The sequence below is a fragment of the Pseudophryne corroboree genome, chromosome 10 (assembly GCF_028390025.1).
Source record: "Pseudophryne corroboree isolate aPseCor3 chromosome 10, aPseCor3.hap2, whole genome shotgun sequence".
NCBI classification, from domain to species: Eukaryota; Metazoa; Chordata; class Amphibia; order Anura; family Myobatrachidae; genus Pseudophryne; species Pseudophryne corroboree.
Window position 1 is genome coordinate 126,526,118 of NC_086453.1, and position 22,321 is coordinate 126,548,438.

A 22,321-nucleotide genomic window follows, 5' to 3' on the forward strand; every position below is an offset into this window, starting at 1 on the left:
TTATTTGGTTTAACCAGCGCCTTATTGTCATTAATGGACACCTTTCACATTTCTCCCCCTTGTTTTCCCTTTTTATCCTGAGCTCCATGCTGATATCAGCACATGATGAATCAAACAGAACGACCACGGCTGTGCAGCAATCTTTAACACGGGATACACGCCCCCCCATTGATTGGATATCAGCTGACGTCTATCCTAATAAAAACTGCTGGAGCCCACTATACCCCAGGAAGTGACCAAGCCCGGCGAACGGGCGAAACGCGTCTTCCGACCCCGGGCTGTCCAGGACCGTCCACATCTCCAACCTCCTGCCTGCGCCGTAGCTGCAACCAGGACAGCGGCTTTCAACAACCTGTGAACCAGAGACTTCGTCCGCCGTGCAGTATCCGACGTTGAACCAGACCGGCACATAGCACAGTGACACTCGTAACTAGAGCTTCTCTCTTCACTGCGAGGCACCGAACGACCAGCTCTCCCACATTTACGGGTAATATCAGTACTCATTACCCGTACACATGTCACTATTCCAAGGCGGCACTTGAGAGTCATTACGGACCTATCGATTGAGGCCGCAACCTCATGGGTGTTCTTATATCATTTTGACACCTATTATCTTTATCAGAACTGTCTGCTAATAGTACTTAATATTCCATTAACTGAATTTATCTTGTCATAGGGGTATATGCAATAGCGGGCGAAATCGCGGCAATTATCGCCGTTTTTTCAATTCGACCAAATTCGCCAGGTGAATTCCGGAAGGTGGCTTCCGGAATTCACCATATGCAATGAAAAACGGATTCGCCAGAGTCGCGGGCGAAAATCGGCCGATTTGGCGGATTTTGCCGCGATTTTTAAAAACGGGAAAAAACGGGGAAAAACCCGAAAAAAAAATGGCGTGGGGTCCCCCCTCCAAAGCATAACCAGCCTCGGGCTCATCGAGCTGGTCCTGGTTCTAAAAATGCAGGGGAAAAATCGGGCAGGGATCCCCCGTATTTTTAAAACCAGCACCGGGCTCTGCGCCTGATGCTGGTGCCAAAAATACGGGGGACAAAACGAGTAGGGGTCCCCCGTATTTTTAACACCAGCATCGGGCTCCACTAGCTGGACAGATAATGCCACAGCCGGGGGTCACTTTTATGCCGTGCCCTGCGGCCGTGGCATCAAATATCCAACTAGTCACCCCTGGCCGGGGTACCCTGGGGGAGTGGGGACCCCTTCAATCAAGGGGTCCCCCCCCCCCAGCCACCCAAGGGCCAGGGGTGAAGCCCGAGGCTGTCCCCCCCCATCCAATGGGCTGCGGATGGGGGGGCTGATAGCCTTTGTGATAAAAAAAAAGATATTGTTTTTTCCATTAGTACTACAAGTCCCAGCAAGCCTCCCCCGCAAGCTGGTACTTGGAGAACCACAAGTACCAGCATGCGGGAGAAAAACGGGCCCGCTGGTACCTGTAGTACTACTGGGGAAAAAATACCCAAATAAAAACAGGACACACACACCTTGATAGTAAAACTTTATTTCATACACCGACACACACATACTTACCTGTGTTGACACGCCGACTGCAACGATCTCCGACGATCCGAGGGTACCTGTCAAAAAATTATACTCACCTTCCAGCGTCCAGAGGTCCAGAGGTAAATCCACGTACTTTGTAAAAAAACAAACCGAACACCCGCTCCACCGGACTAATGAAAGGGGTCCAATGTTTTCACATTAGAATCCTTTCCCCGAATGCCGGGACATCACGTGACTCCTGTCACTGATGTCCCTTCAGCCAATCAGGAAGCGCTACTGCCGTGGCGCTCATCTGATTGGCTGGACGCCGTCTGTACTCTGACAGCGCCTCGCACAGCTCCCTCCATTACTTTCAATGGTGGGAACTTAGCGGCTAGCGGTGGGGTCACCCGCCGGTCACCGCTGACCGGCGGGTGACCTCACCGCTAGCCGCTAAGTTCCCACCATTGAATATAATGGAGGGAGCTGTGCGATGCGCTGTCACAGCGATCAGCCAATCAGGTTAGCGCAACGAAGTTGCGCTTCCTGATTGGCTTAGAGACCTGTCAGTGACAACTGTCACTGACAGATCTTAATCGTGGATAGGTGTCCCATGTGTCAGCATGGGACACCTTTCAGTCCGTTTTTGGTGCGGGTAAATGCGCTTTCTTTTTTTGCCAAGTCCGTGGATTTATCTCTGGAGCCTGTTGAGGTGAGTATAATTGATCTTTTATTTTCAGGTACCCCGGGATTCTACATGGAGAAGAGGACCGATGTCGGCGTGTGAACATAGGTAAGTATGTGTGTGTCGGCAGTGTGTAATAAAGTTTTACTGTCGACGGTGTCTGTGTCCTGTTTTTATTTGGGTATTTTTTTTCCATTAGAACTACAGGTACCAGCGGGCCCGTTTTTCTCCCGCATGCTGGTACTTGTGGTTCTCCAAGTACCAGCTTGCAGGGGAGGCTTGCTGGGACTTGTAGTACTAATGGAAAAAACAATATCTTTTTTTTTGAACACAAAGGCTATCAGCCCCCCCATCCGCAGCCCATTGGATGGGGGGGGACAGCCTCGGGCTTCACCCCTGGCCCTTGGGTGGCTGGGGGGGGGGGACCCCTTGATTGAAGGGGTCCCCATTCCCCCAGGGTACCCCGGCCAGGGGTGACTAGTTGGATATTTGATGCCACGGCCGCAGGGCACTGTATAAAAGTGACCCCCGGCTGTGGCATTATCTGTCCAGCTAGTGGAGCCCGATGCTGGTGTTAAAAATACGGGGGACCCCTACTCGTTTTGTCCCCCGTATTTTTGGCACCAGCATCAGGCGCAGAGCCCGGTGCTGGTTTTAAAAATACGGGGGATCCCCTGTCAATTTTTTCCCCGCATTTTTAGAACCAGGACCAGCTCAATGAGCCCGAGGCTGGTTATGCTTTGGAGGGGGGACCCCACGCCATTTTTTTCCCGGATTTTACCGTTCCAGCAATAAAAAAAATAAAAAAATAAAAATATTATTTTAAAAAATATATAAATAATATTTGTGCCTCCCCCCAAAAAAAAAAAAAAACCTAATCCCTTCTAATATAAATAGATCTGCTATTCCTAAAAAAAAAAACACAAAAAAAAACATGTTTAAAATTTTTTTATTTGTTTTCACCCTCCAAAGTGTGGCGGAGTGAAAATCGCGAATTTGCTGTCTAAAAGCACTGCAGGCGAATTTCCAAACTTGAATTGAATATGCTGGAGGCGAATTGCAGCATCTGTACCATTGCAGAAAAGGCGAATTCGGAAAAAGGCGAATTGAGAAAAGGCGAATTTTGACGGGCCGTTTTTTTGCGAAAAATGACTGCACTGCATAGGCGAATTGATTTTTGGAGGCGAAAACGGCCCGGAATTCGCCTATTTTGCCAATTCGCCCGCTATTGCATATACCCCATTATCTTTACACTGCGGAGTTTAAGTGCCACTTGTGCTATATTGCTCATCAAGTTTATGCCAAAATATATATATATATATATATATATATATATATATATATATATATATTCTATGATTAGTATATTTATTCTGGCCAGAGCACTGTTTTCATCCTCGGTTTATACGGAGGGGATTTTTTACATATACAGCTTTCCCTACAGTTACTATTTTTAGGAGAGAAAGAATACCTTTTGTCATTATATTTGGTGTATATTTTACCAACTTGGTATATATTTTTTTGTAGACCATTATTGGTTACCCATTTGTATCCAATATAATGTGCATAAATGTTTATTCATTTACATAAAACCAGTACCTTTGGAAGTTCATGAGGTTTTCAATCCTCCTTTCATTACAAGGTAATTTCACCTGATAACCTCATCATTATCTGATATTCACCACCTGTTATCACTTTGCATACAGATTGCAGTCTTTCATCAGAAAAATATTTTTTATCATTATTCTTTATTACGCTGCTCAACGGACGGTGTATGCCCATGTGTGTACTCCACACGGAGTGTATACTTCATATGTACTCCATAATCGGTACACATCATACACAGTTATAAATTTATCATCAAAATTGATTGTTCCTCTGTATCAAATCCCACTTATCTCTGTGTTGTTCTTTACTTTCGCTATCATTCGGGACTCTCACCATTGATTCAGGGATTTCCTTGTCTAACAATGGCAGCAGATCCTCCTTCTTAGCTCTTCTCCCAGGACCCCTCACCCATTCTTATTCTTCCCAGATTTTCGTGAACTCTCATCAGTGATTCTAGAGCACAAGGTTATCGGTATATTGTTTCTACTATCATACCACACTGGAAACGCCCGAACCCATACCGATCTTGGAAGCTAATCAGTGTTGGGCTGGGTCAGTACTCAAATAGGAGACTTTTGAGGAATACTCGGTGTAGTAGAAAATTTCGGGCATTCATGCTCTATGTCTAACGCTGACAGCAGATTCATCTTTTCTATCACATTCTTCTCTTTTCCCTCTCCTACCAGATAATCAGTGATCCGACTCATTAATCTTCATTAAATATATTTAGAGTTGCTCATCCACCACCTATTGAAGCAGTTAGGTTGTGTATAGCTTATATCAGATATTTTTCTATCACAGGCAGATCTTGGAGTCTAAGTTGTTGACCTATTGTTTCATTGTAAACGTGATCTAACCTGGACAGCTCACCATTACTATCCAATATTGATTGGCATTATTGGTTTATTACTTTTATGTGTGTTTTTCTCCATAATATGTGTCCAACTACTTTATGTTTTATTGTGTTACATGAATAAAAATTTAATAATTTTTAACCATCTCTTTTTCAATACTACAAATTATTCAAGAGTGCACCCACAAAAGAGTCTTCTTTTCTCCTTTGTTTCTAAATGTTTCACACTGACTCAGGGTGCACCACCAAATATAACTATTATTGGAAAAGTTTACCTTCTCCTATTCTATTATTGTATTTTGGTAATTATTAATATCCAGCCTTATACTCTCCTGTGCGGTATACCCCCTATATACAGCTTTATATCTATATATATATAATGTATACTGCGCCTAAATTTAGTGCCCCCTCTCTCTTTTTTTAACCCTTGTAGACTGCAGGGGAGAGCCAGGGAGCTTCCCTCCAACGGAGCTGTGAGGGAAAATGGCGCCAGTGTGCTGAGGAGATAGGCTCCGCCCCTTTTTCGCTGCCTATTCTCCCGTTTTTTATGGACTTCTGGCAGGGGTATTTACCTCATATATAGCCCCTGGGGCTATATATTGAGGTATTTTTGCCAGCCAAGGTGTTTTTATTGCTGCCTCAGAGCGCCCCCCCCCCAGCGCTCTGCACCCTCAGTGACCGGAGTGTGAAGTGTGTATGAGGAGCAATGGCGCACAGCTGCAGTGCTGTGCGCTACCTTGGTGAAGACTGAGTCTTCATGCCGCCGATTTTCAGGACCATCTTCTTGCTTCTGGCTCTGTAAGGGGGACGGCGGCGCGGCTCCGGGACCGAACATCAAGGCTGGGCCTGCGGTCGATCCCTCTGGAGCTAATGGTGTCCAGTAGCCTAAGAAGCCCAATCCGGCTGCAAGCAGGCGAGTTCGCTTCTTCTCCCCTTAGTCCCTCGCTGCAGTGAGCCTGTTGCCAGCAGGTCTCACTGAAAAGAACAAATTCTAAGACTATAACTTTCTAAGAGCTCAGGAGAGCCCCTAGTGTGCATCCAACCTCGGCCGGGCACGAAATCTAACTGAGGCTTGGAGGAGGGTCATAGTGGGAGGAGCCAGTGCACACCAGGTAGTCTAAGATCTATCTAGAGTGCCCAGCCTCCTTCGGAGCCCGCTATTCCCCATGGTCCTTACGGAGTTCCCAGCATCCACTAGGACGTTAGAGAAATATACAATATATAAATATAAAAAATATAAATCTAAAAAATATACTGTGGAAAAACTATATACAGATGGGTTCACGATTATTTTGGCTAGTTTGCTGCGCCTAGGCACAACATGGTTTATTAACATAAACCCTTCATCTATTGTTCTCAGCTGCAATACAATACAGAGAACAATACAGCAGGGGATTAAGTCATTACAGCAGGGGAATAAGTCCGACTGGCCAGTCTCAGTTAATCCTATTAAAGGTCAAGATAAACATGGACCCATCTGTATATTAGAAAGATATTTTTTAAGTAAAATACAAGGGCTTAATTGACAGAACCAAACAAATAGTGATGCTGCAATTGCGTTCAAATCAAAACAAAATATAAAAATATAAATCGGAACAATAAGCTCAACCAGGTGAAAGCTATTGCAGCAAAGGTGACCTAAAACATCCCAGAAGACTGGGCCGTAATGTTGTCCAGTCCAAGGAGATTAACTGGTCAGGGACAGAGACACCACATTCCTATAGGATAGAAGAAAAATACTCGGGCCCACTAGCCCCATCCTAAATCTCCTGCATAGTTTGACATGAAATGAAAGCCACAGATAACTCAGCTATCAGAGCTATCAGTCTGTTTCCTCAGTCGAAAAACTGCTATAAAAAGCTGTTCCATAGCATGGTCAGTGTGTACAGCCAATATAGGAAAACAAGTAAGTTCCACAGAGTAGCCCTGAACAGAAGACTAGGGTGCTGAAATCAACAGATGTGATAGAGAGCCAGCGAGACAGATGAGAAAGTGAAGGGAACAGTTCATGCAAAGGACAACCAGACTGCAGCAGGTAAGTATCAGCAGCCTGGCTCAACAGAGTAGCCCTGAACAAGAGACTGGGGTGAACAAATCAATAGAAGTGATAGAGAGCCAGCGAAACAGACGAGAAAGTGAAGGGAACAGTTCACGCAAAAGACAAACAGGCTGCAGCAGGTAAGTATCAGGAGCCTGACTCCACGGAGTAGCACCGAACTGGTGACTGGGGTTACCAGATCAAAGTGAAAGAAACAGTTCAAGAAAAAGACAACCAGGCTGCAGCAAGTAAGTATCAGTAGCCTGGCCCCACAAAGTAGCACTGAACTGGCGACTGGGGTTGCCAGATCAAAGTGAAAGTAACAGTTCAAGAAAAAGACAACCAGGCAAGTATCAGGAGCCTGGCTTCACAGAGTAGCCCTGAACAGGAGACTGTGTAACCTGAGTAACAGAGCATGTAAGGGAATGATGATGGCTTAACACCAGTAGACATCAAGGAGATCAGGGTGTCCATCATCACAGGAGCGTGGAAGTGGAACAGCAAACTAAGCAGCAGTCACCAGGGCCTCACAGACACAAGCTACAGCATTCAAAATGGGGCAGACGGAAGTCCCCAGCAGCAGAGAAGCGACCAGCGAGTAGGAACATTCAGCAGAACAGAACCCCAGCGCTGCAGCAACTACTGGAGAGCAGCAGTCACCAGGGAGGAAGCCATAAGTAGGAGCCACCACGCGGTAGAGGATGTCCCTCAAGCCAAGTCAGTGCAGCAATGTGCCCACTTTAATAAAATTATCAATAATAGGAAACTCTTAAGGCCGGTACTCACCAGCCGATGCGGGAGAGATGTGTGCTGAGCAAACCGCTCAGCACACATCTCTCCCGCTGCTCAGCACAGCGCGATGTGTGCTGAGCGATGCAGGGGAGGACGGGGGGGCCGCTTATTTCACCCAGCGGGTGAAACGAGCGACCTGCTAGATTGGCCTGCACGGCAGGCCAATCTAGCACCAGCGATAGCAATGCGCGGGGCTGCGCATCGCTTTCGCTGCGGGGGCTACACACGGAGCGATCCTGCTTAAAATTTAAGCAATCTAGTCAGATTGCTTAGATTTTAAGCAGCGATCGCTCCGTGAGTACCCCCCTTTATTATAGTAGCAATAATCGGTGCCCCTTTTAATGGATTATCAATAATACACATAGCGAGTGTGTGTGTGTGTATAAATATATATATATATATATATATATATCTACACATGCACACAAGTATACACATATATAGGGGCATATCCAAGTGAGAGCGAAAGCTGCCCTCCCCCTATTATGATGGCTTCCATACCCGTCCTACCCGGTTCGCCTGCATCCGCCTATTTATATAGTGTACATTAACATACCCATACAGAGTGTAGATACAGACCTACAATATATGTGCATGTACACAGAATGCATACATATACAGCAGGAGTAGGCAACGTCCAGCACTCCAGATGCCGTGGAACTGAACATCCCAGCATGCCCAGCTACAGTTATAGCTTGCCCTAACTGCAAAACATGGGGCAAGACATGCTGAGATGTGAAATTACATGGCAGCTGTAGTGCTGAACGTTGCCTATATACATAGCATACATATATTTACATAGTATACACATACATACAGTATACATAGTATACACATACTGTACATATACATAGTATACACATACATATACATAATCAAAACATACACACACATACCTATAAATATATATGTTTATCTATATAAAACATCATGAAATATATACAGCCATTAGCCATCAGCCTGATGACAGCCGGGCAAGCAGCTGTACTATGTAGCCTGCTATAATGAACCGCCCGGTGACCTCGTCTAGGCCCGCACTCCTGCTATAGAGGCCGTGGCTATCAATCTCCGGGGTCTACCGTGGATTTCCCTGATATCCTAGCAGCCCAGTCCAAACTTCAGCGGAGGAGCCAATAAAGATGGAAACTAGGCGTGCGGAGCTAGAGGAGGCCCTATCACAAAAACCCATTACAATTACAATTTATGCAACGCTGTACCCACAATATAACTCATTCATATTAGTCCCTGCCCCACTGGAGCTTACAGACTACAATTCCTAACACACAAGCGCTCAAACACATGAATATTTCATTGCACCTAGCCTTCTTGGCAGGGTGATTTCTCACAAAGAGCCCTATTTATTTTACCTACATTTATACAAAAGTAGGTGAAAATGAAAATTTTCACCTACTTTTGTAGAAATTAAGAATCGTGGCCATTCATTGGAATACTAATACAGGAGATATCACCTATCTCCTGCTCAGATTTCAGTCTTGATCAGGCCCACTGTACCCATACAGTAGTATGAGGATCTAAATTCATCAAGCTCTCAAAATGTCTTTAGGAAGAACGTGTATAGAAAACACATTTAATAAATATTAATGTATTTCAGAAACATATTACCGCGCCTCTACAGGTCTAGAACCAAAGTCTAGCCTGAGTTATCTGTAATTAATAATAATATTAATTACCTGTCTTGGGTCAGCTACTCCTGACGTTCTATCTTCAATATATGCTTTGTTGTAAAGATGACCTCACAGAAGCCCAGAAATGTAGTTTGCTCCGCTGATGATCTCACAATTCAATCATAGAGAAGGTCCACCTGAAAAAAGAAGATAGAGGCGCGATAATATGTTCCTGATAGACATGAATATTTATTACGGTTTCTTTATATAGTACCACAAAAACGCAGTGCTGTATAGAGAACACAAGTCATCCATATCAGTCCCTGCCCCAAAGGAGCTTACAGTCTAAATTCGCTAACACACACACACACACACACACACACACACACACACACACACACACACACACACACACACACACACATTACACACAGTGTTGCATAAATATCTCCTGTTGGCAGGGAGATTTCACACTAAAACAATTGGATTATTGGAAGTAAAATCTTCAAGTATAATAAATGTGATAAACGGCGTAGTCACAAATACCCTATCCGACACCAATTTAACAATACAATACAACAGCAGTAAAGCAGCTGCCTGAAGGCGCCATTCAGTCCCGCACAACACGAAGTCAGGAGAATAGCAGGAACAATGTGAAACCCAACTCTACAGTGATGGATAGTGCTGTGCATCTATACCCCAGCACCAAACATACTTTGCCGCTCAAATGAGAGTCTAGCTATAGAGAACTGGCGTATAATAAACAAATATATTCATTAACAAAGAGTAACAAACAAGATATACACTGACCATAGTCACCAAAACATAGAGAACAGATTACAGCAAATAGCAGCCAGGCCCCCTCGCAAGTGCACGTATTTTATAGTGGGGAAAAAACATAAATATAAAATATCTAAAAACATATGAGCTATCAATATAAAATATATACAATATATAAATATAAAAAATATAAATCTAAAAAATATACTGTGGAAAAACTATATACAGATGGGTTCACGATTATTTTGGCTAGTTTGCTGCGCCTAGGCACAACATGGTTTATTAACATAAACCCTTCATCTATTGTTCTCAGCTGCAATACAATACAGAGAACAATACAGCAGGGGATTAAGTCATTACAGCAGGGGAATAAGTCCGACTGCCCAGTCTCAGTTAATCCTATTAAAGGTCAAGATAAACATGGACCCATCTGTATATTAGAAAGATATTTTTTAAGTAAAATACAAGGGCTTAATTGACAGAACCAAACAAATAGTGATGCTGCAATTGCGTTCAAATCAAAACAAAATATAAAAATATAAAATCGGAACAATAAGCTCAACCAGGTGAAAGCTATTGCAGCAAAGGTGACCTAAAACATCCCAGAAGACTGGGCCGTAATGTTGTCCAGTCCAAGGAGATTAACTGGTCAGGGACAGAGACACCACATTCCTATAGGATAGAAGAAAAATACTCGGGCCCACTAGCCCCATCCTAAATCTCCTGCATAGTTTGACATGAAATGAAAGCCACAGATAACTCAGCTATCAGAGCTATCAGTCTGTTTCCTCAGTCGAAAAACTGCTAGAAAAAGCTGTTCCATAGCATGGTCAGTATGTACAGCCAATATAGGAAAACAAGTAAGTTCCACAGAGTAGCCCTGAACAGAAGACTAGGTTGCTGAAATCAACAGATGTGATAGAGAGCCAGCGAGACAGATGAGAAAGTGAAGGGAACAGTTCATGCAAAGGACAACCAGACTGCAGCAGGTAAGTATCAGCAGCCTGACTCAACAGAGTAGCCCTGAACAAGAGACTGGGGTGAACAAATCAATAGAAGTGATAGAGAGCCAGCGAAACAGACGAGAAAGTGAAGGGAACAGTTCACGCAAAAGACAAACAGGCTGCAGCAGGTAAGTATCAGGAGCCTGACTCCACGGAGTAGCACCGAACTGGTGACTGGGGTTACCAGATCAAAGTGAAAGAAACAGTTCAAGAAAAAGACAACCAGGCTGCAGCAGGAAAGTATCAGTAGCCTGGCCCCACAAATTAGCACTGAACTGGCGACTGGGGTTACCAGATCAAAGTGAAAGTAACAGTTCAAGAAAAAGACAACCAGGCAAGTATCAGGAGCCTGGCTTCACAGAGTAGCCCTGAACAGGAGACTGTGTAACCTGAGTAACAGAGCAGGTAAGGGAATGATGATGGCTTAACACCAGTAGACATCAAGGAGATCAGGGTGTCCATCATCACAGGAGCGTGGAAGTGGAACAGCAAACTAAGCAGCAGTCACCAGGGCCTCACAGACACAAGCTACAGCATTCAAAATGGGGCAGACGGAAGTCCCCAGCAGCAGAGAAGCGACCAGCGAGTAGGAACATTCAGCTTAATAGAACCCCAGCGCTGCAGCAACCACTGGAGAGCAGCAGTCACCAGGGAGGAAGCCATAAGTAGGAGCCACCACGCGGTAGAGGATGTCCCTCAAGCCAAGTCAGTGCAGCAATGTGCCCACTTTAATAAAATTATCAATAATAGGAAACTTTTAAGGCTGGTACTCACCAGCCGATGCGGGAGAGATGTGTGCTGAGCAAACCGCTCAGCACACATCTCTCCCGCCGCTCAGCACAGCGCGATGTGTGCTGAGCGATGCAGGGGAGGACGGGGGGGGGCGCTCATTTCACCCAGCGGGTGAAACGAGCGACCTGCTAGATTGGCCTGCACGGCAGGCCAATCTAGCACCAGCGATAGCGATGCGCGGGGCTGCGCATCGCTTTCGCTGCGGGGGCTACACACGGAGCGATCCTGCTTAAAATCTAAGCAATCTAGTCAGATTGCTTAGATTTTAAGCAGCGATCGCTCCGTGAGTACCCCCCTTTATTATAGTAGCAATAATCGGTGCCCCTTTTAATGGATTATCAATAATACACATAGCGAGTGTGTGTGTGTGTGTGTGTGTGTGTGTATAAATATATATATATATATATATATATATATCTACACATGCACACAAGTATACACATATATAGGGGCATATCCAAGTGAGAGCGAAAGCTGCCCTCCCCCTATTATGATGGCTTCCATACCCGTCCTACCCGGTTCGCCTGCATCCGCCTATTTATATAGTGTACATTAACATACCCATACAGAGTGTAGATACAGACCTACAATATATGTGCATGTACACAGCATGCATACATGTACAGCAGGAGTAGGCAACGTCCAGCACTCCAGATGCCGTGGAACTGAACATCCCAGCATGCCCAGCTACAGTTATAGCTTGCCCTAACTGCAAAACATGGGGCAAGACATGCTGAGATGTGAAATTACATGGCAGCTGTAGTGCTGAACGTTGCCTATATACATAGCATACATATATTTACATAGTATACACATACATACAGTATACATAGTATACACATACTGTACATATACATAGTATACACATACATATACATAGTATACATAATCAAAGCATACACACACATACCTATAAATATATATGTTTATCTATATAAAACATCATGAAATATATACAGCCATTAGCCATCAGCCTGATGACAGCCGGGCAAGCAGCTGTACTATGTAGCCTGCTATAATGAACCGCCCGGTGACCTCGTCTAGGCCCGCACTCCTGCTATAGAGGCCGTGGCTATCAATCTCCGGGGCCTACCGTGGATTTCCCTGATATCCTAGCAGCCCAGTCCAAACTTCAGCGGAGGAGCCAATAAAGATGGAAACTAGGCGTGCGGAGCTAGAGGAGGCCCTATCACAAAAACCCATCACAATTACAATTTATGCAACACTGTACCCACAATATAACTCATTCATATTAGTCCCTGCCCCACTGGAGCTTACAGACTACAATTCCTAACACACAAGCGCTCAAACACATGAATATTTCATTGCACCTAGCCTTCTTGGCAGGGTGATTTCTCACAAAGAGCCCTATTTATTTTACCTACATTTATACAAAAGTAGGTGAAAATGAAAATTTTCACCTACTTTTGTAGAAATTAAGAATCGTGGCCATTCATTGGAATACTAATACAGGAGATATCACCTATCTTCTGCTCAGATTTCAGTCTTGATCAGGCCCACTGTACCCATACAGTAGTATGAGGATCTAAATTCATCAAGCTCTCAAAATGTCTTTAGGAAGAACGTGTATAGAAAACACATATTTAATAAATATTAATGTATTTCAGAAACATATTACCGCGCCTCTACAGGTCTAGAACCAAAGTCTAGCCTGAGTTATCTGTAATTAATAATAATATTAATTACCTGTCTTGGGTCAGCTACTCCTGACGTTCTATCTTCAATATATGCTTTGTTGTAAAGATGACCTCACAGAATCCCAGAAATGTAGTTTGCTCCGCTGATGATCTCACAATTCAATCATAGAGAAGGTCCACCTGAAAAAATAAGAATTTACTTACCGATAATTCTATTTCTCGGAGTCCGTAGTGGATGCTGGGGTTCCTGAAAGGACCATGGGGAATAGCGGCTCCGCAGGAGACAGGGCACAAAAAGTAAAGCTTTAGGATCAGGTGGTGTGCACTGGCTCCTCCCCCTATGACCCTCCTCCAAGCCTCAGTTAGGTACTGTGCCCGGACGAGCGTACACAATAAGGAAGGATTTATGAATCCCGGGTAAGACTCATACCAGCCACACCAATCACACTGTACAACCTGTGATCTGAACCCAGTTAACAGTATGATAACAGCGGAGCCTCTGAAAAGATGGCTCACAACAATAATAACCCGATTTTTGTAACTATGTACAAGTAATGCAGATAATCCGCACTTGGGATGGGCGCCCAGCATCCACTACGGACTCCGAGAAATAGAATTATCGGTAAGTAAATTCTTATTTTCTCTATCGTCCTAGTGGATGCTGGGGTTCCTGAAAGGACCATGGGGATTATACCAAAGCTCCCAAACGGGCGGGAGAGTGCGGATGACTCTGCAGCACCGAATGAGAGAACTCCAGGTCCTCCTTAGCCAGGGTATCAAATTTGTAGGATTTTACAAACGTGTTTGCCCCTGACTAAATAGCCGCTCGGCAAAGTTGTAAAGCCGAGACCCCTCGGGCAGCCGCCCAAGATGAGCCCACCTTCCTTGTGGAATGGGCATTTACATATTTTGGCTGTGGCAGGCCTGCCACAGAATGTGCAAGCTGAATTGTATTACACATCCAACTAGCAAAAGTCTGCTTAAAAGCAAGAGCACCCAGTTTGTTGGGTGCATACAGGATAACAGTAAGTCAGTTTTCCTGACTCCAGCCGTCCTGGAACCTATATTTTCAGGGCCCTGACCACATCTAGCAACTTGGAGTCCTCCAAGTCCCTAGTAGGCGCAAGACACCACAATAAGCTGGTTCAGGTGAAACACTGACACCACCTTAGGGAGAGAACTGGGGACGAGTCCGCAGCTCTGCCCTGTCCGAATGGACAAACAGATATGGGCTTTTTTGAGAAAAAAACCACCAATTTGACACTCGCCTGGTCCAGGCCAGGTCCAAGAGCATGTTCACTTTTCATGTGAGATGCTTCAAATCCACAGATTTGACTGGTTTTAAACCAATGTGTTTTGAGGAATCCCAGAACTACGTTGAGATCCCACAGTGCCACTGGAGGCACAAAAGGGGGTTGTATATGCAATACTCCCTTGACAAACTTCTGGACTTCAGGAACTGAAGCCAATTCTTTCTGGAAGAAAAATCGACAGGGCCGAAATTTGAACCTTAATGGACCCCAATTTGAGGCCCATAGACACTTCTGTTTGCAAGAAATGCAGGAATCGACAGAGTTGAAATTTCTTCGTGGGGCCTTCCTGGCCTCACACCACGCAACATATTTTCGCCACATGTGGTGATAATGTGCGGTCACCTCCTTTCTGGCTTTGACCAGGGTAGGAATGACCTCTTCCTGAATGCCTTTTCCCTTAGGATCCGGCGTTCCACCGCCATGCCGTCAAACGCAGCTGCGGTAAGTCTTGGAACAGACATGGTACTTGCTGAAACAAGTCCCTTCTTAGCGGCAGAGGCCATAAGTCCTCTGTGAGCATCTCTTGAAGTTCCGGGTACCAAGTCCTTCTTGGCCAATCCGGAGCCATGAGTATAGTTCTTACTCCTCTACGTCTTATAATTCTCAGTACCTTAGGTATGAAAAGCAGAGGATGGAACACATACACCGACTGGTACACCCACGGTGTTACCAGAACGTCCACAGCTATTGCCTGAGGGTCTCTTAACCTGGCGCAATACCTGTCCCGTTTTTTGTTCAGACGGGACGCCATCATGTCCACCTTTGGTAATTCCCAACGGTTTACAATTATGTGGAAAACTTCCCCATGAAGTTCCCACTCTGCCGGGTGGAGGTCGTGCCTACTGAGGAAGTCTGCTTCCCAGTTTCCATTCCCGGAATGAAACACTGCTGACAGTGCTATCACATGATTTTCCGCCCAGCGAAAAGTCCTTGCAGTTTTTGCCACTGCCCTCCTGCTTCTTGTGCCGCCCTGTCTATTTACGTGGGCGACTGCCGTGATGTTTTATCCCACTGGATCAATACCGGCTGACCTTGAAGCAGAGGTCTTGCTAAGCTTAGAGCATTATAAATTTACCCTTAGCTATATTTATGTGGAGAAAAATCTCCAGACTTGATCACACTCCCTGGAAATTTTTTCCTTGTGTGACTGCTCCCCAGCCTCTCGGGCTGGCCTCCGTGGTCACCAACATCCAAAACTGAATGCCGAATCTGCGGCCCTCTAGAAGATGAGCACTCTGTAACCACCACAGGAGAGACACCCTTGTCCTTGGATATAGGGTTATCCGCTGATGCATCTGAAGATGCGATCCGGACCATTTGTCCAGCAGATCCCACTGAAAAGTTCTTGCATGAAATCTGCCGACTGGAATTGCTTCGAAGGAAGTCACCATTTTTTTACCATGGCCCTTGTGCAATGATGCACTGATTTTAGGAGGTTCCTGACTAGCTCGGATAACTCCCTGGCTTTCTCTTCCGGGAGAAACACCTTTTTCTGGACTGTGTCCAGAATCATCCCTAAGCACAGGAGACTTGTTGTCGGGATCAGCTGCGATTTTGGAATATTTAGAATCCACCCCTGCTGTTGTAACAGTATCCGAGATAGTGCTACTCCGACCTCCAACTGTTCCCTGGACTTTGCCCTTATCAGGAGATCGTCCAAGTAAGGGATAATTAAGACGCCTTTTCTTCGAAGAAGAACCATCATTTCGGCCATTACCTTGGTAAAGACCCGGGGTGCCGTAGACAATCCAAACGGCAGCGTCTGAAACTGATAGTGACAGTTCTGTACCACGAACCTGAGGTACCCTTAGTGATAAGGGCAAATTTGGGACATGGAGGTAAGCATCCCTGATGTCTCGGGACACCAGATAGTCCCCTTCTTCCCGGTTCGTTATCACTGCTCTGAGTGACTCCATCTTGATTTGAACCTTTGTAAGTGTTCAAATTTTTTTAGATTTAGCCTTCTGGCTTCAGTACCACAATATAGTGTGGAATAATACCCCCTTTTCTTGTTGTAGGAGGGGTAATTTAATTATCACCTGCTGGGAATACAGCTCGTGAATTTTTTCCCATACTGCCTCCTTGTCGGAGGGAGACCTTGGTAAAGCAGACTTCAGGAGCCTGCGCAGGGGAAACGTCTCGACATTCCAAACTGTACCCCTGGGATCCTACTTGTAGGATCCAGGGGTCCTGTACGGTCTCAGCGTCATGCTGAGAGCTTGTCAGAAGCGGTGGAACGCTTCTGTTCCTGGGAATGGGCTGCCTGCTGCAGTCTTCTTCCCTTTCCTCTATCCCTGGGCAGATATGACTCTTATAGGGACGAAAGGACTGAAGCTTAAAAAAGACGGTGTCTTTTTCTGCAGAGATGTGACTTAGGGTAAAAACGGTGGATTTTCCAGCAGTTGCCGTGGCCACCAGGTCCGATGGACCGACCCCAAATAACTCCTCTTCCTTTATACGGCAATACACCTTTGTGCCGTTTGGAATCTGCATCACCTGACCACTGTCGTGTCCATAAACATCTTCTGGCAGATATGGACATCGCACTTACTCTTGATGCCAGAGTGCAAATATCCCTCTGTGCATCTCGCATATATAGAAATACATCCTTTAAATGCTCTATAGTCAATAAAATACTGTCCCTGTCAAGGGTATCAATATTTTTAGTCAGGGAATCCGACCAAGCCACCCCAGCTCTGCACATCCAGGCTGAGGCGATCGCTGGTCGCAGTATAACACCAGTATGTGTGTATATACTTTTTATGATATTTTTCCAGCCTCCTGTCAGCTGGCTCCTTGAGGACGGCCCTATCTATAGACGGTACCGCCACTTGTTCTGATAAGCGTGTGAGCGCCTTATCCACCCTAAGGGGTGTTTCCCAACGCGCCCTAACTTCTGGCGGGAAAGGGTATACCGCCCATATTTTCTATCGGGGGGAACCCACGCATCATCACACACTTCATTTAATTTATCTGATTCAGGAAAAACTACGGTAGTTTTTTCACATCCCACATAATACCCTCTTTTGTGGTACTTGTAGTATCAGAAATATGTAACACCTCCTTCATTGCCCTTAACGTGTGGCCCTAATAAGGAATACGTTTGTTTATTCACCGTCGACACTGGATTCAGTGTCCCTGTCTGTGTCTGTGTCGACCGACTAAAGTAAACGGGCGTTTTAAAACCCCTGACGGTGTTTTTGAGACGTCTGGACCGGTACTAATTGTTTGTCGGCCGTCTCATATCGTCAACCGACCTTGGCGCGTGTTGACATTATCACGTAATTCCCTAAATAAGCCATCCATTCCGGTGTCGACTCCCTAGAGAGTGACATCACCATTTCAGGCAATTGCTCCGCCTCCTCACCAACATCGTCCTCATACATGTCGACACACACGTACCGACACACAGCACACACACAGGGAATGCTCTGATAGAGGACAGGACCCACTAGCCCTTTGGAGAGACAGAGGGAGAGTTTGCCAGCACACACCAAAAACGCTATAATTATATAGGGACAACCTTATATAAGTGTTTTCCCTTATAGCATCTTTTTTATATATTTCTAACGCCAAATTAGTGCCCCCCCCTCTCTGTTTTAACCCTGTTTCTGTAGTGCAGTGCAGGGGAGAGCCTGGGAGCCTTCCCTCCAGCCTTTCTGTGAGGGAAAATGGCGCTGTGTGCTGAGGAGATAGGCCCCGCCCCTTTTTCGGCGGCCTCGTCTCCCGCTCTTAACGGATTCTGGCAGGGGTTAAATATCTCCATATAGCCCCCGGAGGCTATATGTGAGGTATTTTTAGCCAAAAAAGGTTTTCATTTTGCCTCCCAGGGCGCCCCCCTCCCAGCGCCCTGCACCCTCCGTGACTGCCGTGTGAAGTGTGCTGAGAGGAAAATGGCGCACAGCTGCAGTGCTGTGCGCTACCTTAAGAAGACTGAGGAGTCTTCTGCCGCCGATTCTGGACCTCTTCTCGTTTCAGCATCTGCAAGGGGGCCGGCGGCGAGGCTCCGGTGACCATCCAGGCTGTACCTGTGATCGTCCCTCTGGAGCTGTCCAGTAGCCAAGAAGCCAATCCATCCTGCACGCAGGTGAGTTCACTTCTTCTCCCCTAAGTCCCTCGTTGCAGTGATCCTGTTGCCAGCAGGAGTCACTGTAAAATAAAAAACCTAAGCTAAACTTTTCTAAGCAGCTCTTTAGGAGAGCCACCTAGATTGCACCCTTCTCGGCCGGGCACAAAAATCTAACTGAGGCTTGGAGGAGGGTCATAGGGGGAGGAGCCAGTGCACACCACCTGATCCTAAAGCTTTACTTTTTGTGCCCTGTCTCCTGCGGAGCCGCTATTCCCCATGGTCCTTTCAGGAACCCCAGCATCCACTAGGACGATAGAGAAAAGAAGATAGAGGCGCGATAATATGTTCCTGATAGACATGAATATTTATTACGGTTTCTTTATATAGTACCACAAAAACGCAGTTCTGTATAGAGAACACAAGTCATCCATATCAGTCCCTGCCCCATAGGAGCTTACAGTCTAAATTCGCTAACACACACACACACACACACACACACACACACACACACACACACACACACACACACACACACACATTACACACAGTGTTGCATAAATATCTCCTGTTGGCAGGGAGATTTCACACTAAAACAATTGGATTATTGGAAGTAAAATCTTCAAGTATAATAAATGTGATAAACGGCGTAGTCACAAATACCCTATCCGACACCAATTTAACAATACAATACAACAGCAGTAAAGCAGCTGCCTGAAGGCGCCATTCAGTCCCGCACAACACGAAGTCAAGAGAATAGCAGGAACAATGTGAAACCCAACTCTACAGTGATGGATAGTGCTGTGCATCTATACCCCAGCACCAAACATACTTTGCCGCTCAAATGAGAGTCTAGCTATAGAGAACTGGCGTATAATAAACAAATATATTCATTAACAAAGAGTAACAAACAAGATATACACTGACCATAGTCACCAAAACATAGAGAACAGATTACAGCAAATAGCAGCCAGGCCCCCTCGCAAGTGCACGTATTTTATAGTGGGGAAAAAACATAAATATAAAATAATATCTAAAAACATATGAGCTATCAATATAAAATATATACAATATATAAATATAAAAAATATAAATCTAAAAAATATACTGTGGAAAAACTATATACAGATGGGTTCACGATTATTTTGGCTAGTTTGCTGCGCCTAGGCACAACATGGTTTATTAACATAAACCCTTCATCTATTGTTCTCAGCTGCAATACAATACAGAGAACAATACAGCAGGGGATTAAGTCATTACAGCAGGGGAATAAGTCCGACTGCCCAGTCTCAGTTAATCCTATTAAAGGTCAAGATAAACATGGACCCATCTGTATATTAGAAAGATATTTTTTAAGTAAAATACAAGGGCTTAATTGACAGAACCAAACAAATAGTGATGCTGCAATTGCGTTCAAATCAAAACAAAATATAAAAATATAAATCGGAACAATAAGCTCAACCAGGTGAAAGCTATTGCAGCAAAGGTGACCTAAAACATCCCAGAAGACTGGGCCGTAATGTTGTCCAGTCCAAGGAGATTAACTGGTCAGGGACAGAGACACCACATTCCTATAGGATAGAAGAAAAATACTCGGGCCCACTAGCCCCATCCTAAATCTCCTGCATAGTTTGACATGAAATGAAAGCCACAGATAACTCAGCTATCAGAGCTATCAGTCTGTTTCCTCAGTCGAAAAACTGCTAGAAAAAGCTGTTCCATAGCATGGTCAGTATGTACAGCCAATATAGGAAAACAAGTAAGTTCCACAGAGTAGCCCTGAACAGAAGACTAGGGTGCTGAAATCAACAGATGTGATAGAGAGCCAGCGAGACAGATGAGAAAGTGAAGGGAACAGTTCATGCAAAGGACAACCAGACTGCAGCAGGTAAGTATCAGCAGCCTGACTCAACAGAGTAGCCCTGAACAAGAGACTGGGGTGAACAAATCAATAGAAGTGATAGAGAGCCAGCGAAACAGACGAGAAAGTGAAGGGAACAGTTCACGCAAAAGACAAACAGGCTGCAGCAGGTAAGTATCAGGAGCCTGACTCCACGGAGTAGCACCGAACTGGTGACTGGGGTTACCAGATCAAAGTGAAAGAAACAGTTCAAGAAAAAGACAACCAGGCTGCAGCAGGTAAGTATCAGTAGCCTGGCCCCACAAAGTAGCACTGAACTGGCGACTGGGGTTACCAGATCAAAGTGAAAGTAACAGTTCAAGAAAAAGACAACCAGGCAAGTATCAGGAGCCTGGCTTCACAGAGTAGCCCTGAACAGGAGACTGTGTAACCTGAGTAACAGAGCAGGTAAGGGAATGATGATGGCTTAACACCAGTAGACATCAAGGAGATCAGGGTGTCCATCATCACAGGAGCGTGGAAGTGGAACAGCAAACTAAGCAGCAGTCACCAGGGCCTCACAGACACAAGCTACAGCATTCAAAATGGGGCAGACGGAAGTCCCCAGCAGCAGAGAAGCGACCAGCGAGTAGGAACATTCAGCTTAATAGAACCCCAGCGATGCAGCAACCACTGGAGAGCAGCAGTCACCAGGGAGGAAGCCATAAGTAGGAGCCACCACGCGGTAGAGGATGTCCCTCAAGCCAAGTCAGTGCAGCAATGTGCCCACTTTAATAAAATTATCAATAATAGGAAACTCTTAAGGCCGGTACTCACCAGCCGATGCGGGAGAGATGTGTGCTGAGCAAACCGCTCAGCACACATCTCTCCCGCCGCTCAGCACAGTGCGATGTGTGCTGAGCGATGCAGGGGAGGACGGGGGGGGGCGCTCATTTCACCCAGCGGGTGAAACGAGCGACCTGCTAGATTGGCCTGCACGGCAGGCCAATCTAGCACCAGCGATAGCGATGCGCGGGGCTGCGCATCGCTTTCGCTGCGGGGGCTACACACGGAGCGATCCTGCTTAAAATCTAAGCAATCTAGTCAGATTGCTTAGATTTTAAGCAGCGATCGCTCCGTGAGTACCCCCCTTTATTATAGTAGCAATAATCGGTGCCCCTTTTAATGGATTATCAATAATACACATAGCGAGTGTGTGTGTGTGTATAAATATATATATATATATATATATCTACACATGCACACAAGTATACACATATATAGGGGCATATCCAAGTGAGAGCGAAAGCTGCCCTCCCCCTATTATGATGGCTTCCATACCCGTCCTACCCGGTTCGCCTGCATCCGCCTATTTATATAGTGTACATTAACATACCCATACAGAGTGTAGATACAGACCTACAATATATGTGCATGTACACAGAATGCATACATATACAGCAGGAGTAGGCAACGTCCAGCACTCCAGATGCCGTGGAACTGAACATCCCAGCATGCCCAGCTACAGTTATAGCTTGCCCTAACTGCAAAACATGGGGCAAGACATGCTGAGATGTGAAATTACATGGCAGCTGTAGTGCTGAACGTTGCCTATATACATAGCATACATATATTTACATAGTATACACATACATACAGTATACATAGTATACACATACTGTACATATACATAGTATACACATACATATACATAATCAAAACATACACACACATACCTATAAATATATATGTTTATCTATATAAAACATCATG

General features: G+C 45.3%; 1 long non-coding RNA gene and 1 pseudogene across 1 annotated transcript; one reads left to right on the forward strand and one right to left on the reverse strand.

Moving 5' to 3' along the window:
* Positions 1-4,268: 4,268 nt before the first annotated feature.
* Positions 4,269-4,388, forward strand: LOC134968099 (5S ribosomal RNA; annotated as a pseudogene).
* Positions 4,389-8,743: 4,355 nt separating this feature from the next.
* Positions 8,744-13,506, reverse strand: LOC134966215 (uncharacterized). Its single transcript, XR_010188603.1, has 2 exons — positions 13,379-13,506; positions 8,744-9,292 (listed from the first exon to the last, which is right to left on the reverse strand). It is a non-coding gene; the product is annotated as an uncharacterized LOC134966215 (long non-coding RNA).
* Positions 13,507-22,321: the final 8,815 nt, after the last annotated feature.